The following is a 5,545-nucleotide window of genomic DNA, read 5'->3' as shown; positions in this document are numbered from 1 at the left end:
TTAGCACTAGTCCCCATATTCTCAGATTTCTTTGTAAGAGCGTCCAATTTTGCAGACAAAAGAGTGACTGCATCTACATCAAACTTCCCTGATGCTTTAATTGTTGGGTTTATAGAAGAATAGCCACCACTTCTTTCATTTGCCCATTGATGATGATTTTTTGCTACACTGTCAATAATTTCTTCAGCTTCATCTAAACTTTTATTCATAAGTGCCCCTCCAGCAGCTGAATCAAGGGACACTTTGGTATGATAGTTGATACCATTATAAAAAGTGTGCAACACTAACCATCTTTCCAACCCATGATGTGGGCATTGTCTGAGTATACTATTATATCTATCCCATGCTTCAAAAAGAGATTCTAAGTCAGTTTGCTTGAAGCTTGCAATTAAATTCCTCATATGAGCTATTTTGCTTGGTGGATAGAATTTATCAAGAAATTGTTGCTCACACTGCTCCCAAGTGGTGATGCTATTAGGGGCTAAAGAATTCAGTCATTGCTTTGCCCTATCTCTTAAAGAAAACCCAAATAATAATAATCTAACTGCTTCTAAAGGAACTCCATTCATTTTCATGGTACCACATATTTCATAAAAGACCTCTAAGTGTTGATTGGGGTCTTCATGAGGTCCTCCACCAAATTGGTTCTGCTGCACCATAGATATAATTGCGGGTTTGATCTCAAAGTTATTAGCTTCCACTGAAGGTCTTGAAATACTAGATCGAAAACCTCTTGCATAAGGTGCTGCATAATCCTTGAGTGGTCTATTCGCCATGTTCAAATGTTCCTGTTCTTCAATTTGCCTTTGCAGAATTCTTCTTTTATGGAAAGTTCTGTCAATCTCAGGGTCAAAAGGAAAGAATTCCCCTGCAAAGTTAGATCTTCGCATACACAAGAACAAGATAGCAAATGACAATTCAACAAAAAAAGAAAAAAATAAAAGAATCAAAAATGCAGAATTGAATTTGTACAAAAAGAATTAACAAGAAGTAAAAGTTATACAAGAAAGTAAAAACAGAAATCTAATGATTAGTTACAACTATGCAATATGAAAGGAAAACAAATGTTATGTTTAGTCTAACTCAATTGATAATTCCTAATGTTATAGCGTAGTCCCCGGCAACGGCACCAAAAACTTGTTACGCTCCGCAAGTGTACGGAAATGTCGCAAGTAATATAAAAGATTATCGTATCCACAGGGACTGGAATAAGCACTAGAAATGTCTCAATGCGAATTAGCTAAACAACTATCCAATTGTTTCAAATGCAAAGTGAAGGTAAACAAATCTAATATTAAAGATCAACAAACAAGAGTTTAGTGTTTTGGGTTATGATAAGGGGAGATTCTAGGAGTTTCGGTTTCTTTGTAAGATTTCTTGAATGTAAAAGGTTCACCAATTCTTATCCCTCAATTGCCAAACACTTGTAGAAAGTTACCGATTCTCTCTTGTAATAGATAACCGGCTAAGGATTGAGAAATTTATCTAAATATGATCAATTAGATGTGAACCTACGTTGTCCTTACACAGAAGCGCACCTATTACTATGCCTTCCTCGGATATCAACATAGAAGCCCACAACTTATTAATCTATCAAGATACAAGAAACTAATCACAAGATCCATCCTGCTCTCTTGAATATTCCTATTTCCCCTTCAAGATTATCTCTCAAACGTCCTTACACGGGCTTGCACCTGTCACGTGGATCCCTTGGATGATCGAGTGAGAGTTTATCTTTACTAAGTCCACAAGAAATCCAAAAAATCAATCAAGAATGAGAATTAAGCACAAATCACCTTTAATCATTCAAGATCTAATTGATACAAGCAAGACAATGTCATTGAAACAAAAAATTGGCAAATCCATAAGAGATTACATCAATCCATCATACAAATACTCCCTTAATCCTAGAATACAAGATCTACTCCATGAATCGAGGAAGAATACCCGAAGAAATAAAGATTACAAGCATTTCTTAAATCCCCAATCCAAGAAACCAAGAAAAGGGGGAAAGAGAAAACTTATCTACGAAGAAGCCTCGTCTTCGGATCCAATCCTCGCTCCGGAGTCGAAATCGTCAAGAACTCCCCTCGAATCGCCCAGAAATCCTCCCAAGAATGGGAGGATACCACCAAATCTTGCCTTCTCCCAAAGGGGGAGAGATCCCCTTTCAATTCATGAAGGAGGGTTTAAATAGAGGAGGAAATCGGGCGCCACACGGCCCCATGACACGGCCGTGTGAGATTCACACGGCCATGTCCAGTTCCTTCTCTGCCAAAGCTGCACGGCCGTGTGACTCACACGGCCAGGACCCTTCTGTTCTCTGGAAATGCTACACGGCCGTGTGGTGCACACGGCCACCACCTGCTTGGCAACCTCACACGGCCGTGTAGATCTACACGGCCATGTAAGGCATCTGCTCTAATTTCTTCAAATCAAGACACGGTCGTGTGAGATTCACACGACCATGTCCTCTTCCCTTCCTGTTAAAACTACACGGTCGTGTGTGGTACACGGCCTGATGCTCTCTCCCTTCAATTTCTTCCAAGCTTGTCCGAGGACGTATAATCTTCCCCAATTTCGACTCCTGTGTACAGAAAATGCACAAAAAGCAGTTCTCCGAACCAAAAGAGTAAATATGCTAAAAGGAAAGCTGGAAGTATAAAAATGCATAGATCAAGCATGCTCAAAGTATGTAAATGTGCGTAAAAATATGCATAAAAGAGTATATAATCTACGCACATCAATTACATAGTCCTCTTCTAAAAATCGGACATTGGTGTTAACAATGACCTTCTGATCTTTAGGACTATAAAATAAACCACCTTTCGTTTCTTTAGGATAACCCACAAACAAGCGAACTTCTGTACGTGATTCCAACTTATTAGCGCCTCCCTTCAGCACATGTGTTGGACTACCCCAAATTTGAATATGTTTCAGACTAGGCTTACACTCATTCCATAATTCTGTGGGAGTAGAGGCTACTGACTTAGAAGGTACCAAGTTCAGAATGTACACAGCCATTTCCAGAGCATATCCCCAAAACAAATTTTGTAATTCTGAATAACTCATCATTGATCTAACCAATTCCATAAGAATCATATTCCTTTGCTCTACCACACCATTCTGTTGGTGTGTACCAGGTGCAGACAGTTGGGACTGAATCCTGGCCTCTGATAAGTAACTCCTAAACTCTCCTAAGATGTACTCGCCACCACGATCAGACCGTAGTATCTTGATACCTTTATCATGGCGTTTCTCCAAATCAGCCTTGTATTCTTTGAACTTATCAAAGTACTCGGACTTGCGGCGCATCAAGTAAATGTACCCGTATCTCGAATAGTTGTCTATAAAAGAGACAAAATATTCGGAACCACCTCTTGCCTGGATAGTCATAGGTCCACACAAATCAGAATGAACCAATTCCAACACATCTTTGGCTCTATACCCCTTGGCCTTAAAAGGTCTCTTGGTCATTTTTCCTTCCAAGCAAGATTCGCAGGTTGAAAAATTTTTCACCACTAATGAACCCAAAGGTCCATCGGCTATTAGCCTTTGAATCCTACTCAAGTTAATATGGCTAAGCCTTAGATTCCAAAGATATGTTTGGTTTATTTCCGAAGGTTGCTTTCTCTTATTAAAATTAGAAGATGTATTATTAATTTCCATTTATTGTATCATGACAGTTATTGGATTTAGAGTATACAAATTGCCAACCAACGTACTAGAATAGATAACTACCCTATTTTTCTTGACAACTACTTTGTCATCAAAAGAAACAGAATATCCATCCATAAATAGTTTAGAAACTGAAATCAAGTTCTTTATAAAACATGGTACATAAAGGCAATTTCTCAAAATCAATGTTTTATTTCAATCAAAAGATAAATAAACATCTCCCACTGCAACAGCCGCTACTTTTGTAGCATTACCCAAGTAGACGGTAATCTCCCTTCATGTAGTCGTCGAGTTTCCTGGAACCCCTGCAATGAATTGCAGACATAATCAGTGGCTCCCGTATCTACACACCAAGTACAGTAGATAATACCACTAAACATGTTTCAACCACTAGAGAATAAGATATACCTTTATTGTTCTCCTTTCTGCGAGGATAGCCCACTTTCCAATGTCCAGATTGCTTGCATGTGAAGCACTTTCCCTTCGGCTTCTTAACACCTACATGCGACCCAGCCCCTAGAGATCGATTCACTTTCTTTGCTGAACTAACTTTTTTCTTTTTCTTCTTTCTGCCTTTCGGCTTAAAAGCAGAAGCATTTTTAGCAATGTAAATTTGAGAACTTTGAAGAAATAACCCTTCTGCTGCTTGAAGTTCTGTAAGAAGTTCCGCCAACGAATAAACCCTTTTGTTCATATTGTAGTTAAGGCGGAACTGCTCCAAAACTTTTAGGCAGCGTTTGGAGAATGATATCGACCTGGGTTTCCCCATCGATTTCTGCTCCAAGGACTTCCATCTCATTTAAAAGAGCCATCATTTTGAGGATATGATCCCTTACGGGTGCCCCTTAGTCATGGTGGGTGTCATCAAGTTTCTCATAACTTCTTGCCTAGCAGCCCGATTCTGGTGTCCGAAGAGTTCCTTGAGATTGCACATCATGTCATAAACGATAGACATGGTCTGATGTTGATGTTGCGCCATATTTGACATAGAAGCCAAAATGTAACACCGCGTCATCTCATCTGCCCTAGCCCATTTCTTATGATACTCAATCTCCTCTTCACTAGAATCGCTATTAGGCAAGCTTGGACAGATCTCAAAAAGTATGAACTTTTAACCTTCAACAGTTAAGATAATGTCCAAGTTTCGTTTCCAATCAATGTAATTGGGACCAGTAAGTTTGTTTTCTTTCAATATAATAGCAAGAGGATTGAAAGACATTTGAAATCCTAAGAATCACAAAATATTTGGTCAAAACTTTAGAATTTAAAATAATATTGATTTCTCAAACAATATCATTTAAATTCACCAACACCTCAAAACACTGTGAATTTTGTATGTCACGATAGTGTGGACGGACATATACAAATTCAAACATTTATAAGAGGGGGGTTTACCCATTAATTTTATTATCTTGTCAACCTAACTTTATGACAAATAAAATTAATAGTTGATTTTTTTTCGGTCACACAAATAATAGAAGTGACTTCGATGGGGAGGATACTATTAAATTCGCCTAAGTGTATACCATTACTTGATACTTAGTCCATTAAATATGATTGTGCCCCTTTAGATGGAGAAGATCACACAAACCTAAATAATTTCCTATAATCATCCATAAAGGAAGTTTGATCTAGTGATCCAAAAACAAACTCCTCCGATGTAGAGGAAGGCACTCAATGTAACGCCCGCCCTCCCTGCTAACCCTAAGGGACGGGGCTACGATACTCTACGTACATATTACAGCGGAAGACTTAAAATAATTTTTCTTAGATTAATAAAACTTTTCTTTTGTTTTCATAGCCGAACTACACTAATATGGTTTCCATAACATGATAACAAGATAAATAGAAACATAACATCAAGTCA

General features: G+C 38.3%; 1 non-coding gene across 1 annotated transcript; it reads left to right on the top strand.

The window, feature by feature from the left end:
- Positions 1-297: 297 nt before the first annotated feature.
- On the top strand, positions 298-403 carry LOC121968862. The gene has a single exon (XR_006108388.1). It is a non-coding gene; the product is annotated as a small nucleolar RNA R71 (small nucleolar RNA).
- The last annotated feature ends 5,142 nt before the right edge of the window (positions 404-5,545 follow it).

This window comes from Zingiber officinale, chromosome 3B (assembly GCF_018446385.1).
Source record: "Zingiber officinale cultivar Zhangliang chromosome 3B, Zo_v1.1, whole genome shotgun sequence".
NCBI classification, from domain to species: Eukaryota; Viridiplantae; Streptophyta; class Magnoliopsida; order Zingiberales; family Zingiberaceae; genus Zingiber; species Zingiber officinale.
The sequence above is the reverse complement of the archived record's forward strand: the minus strand, read 5'-3'. Positions and strand labels throughout refer to the sequence as shown.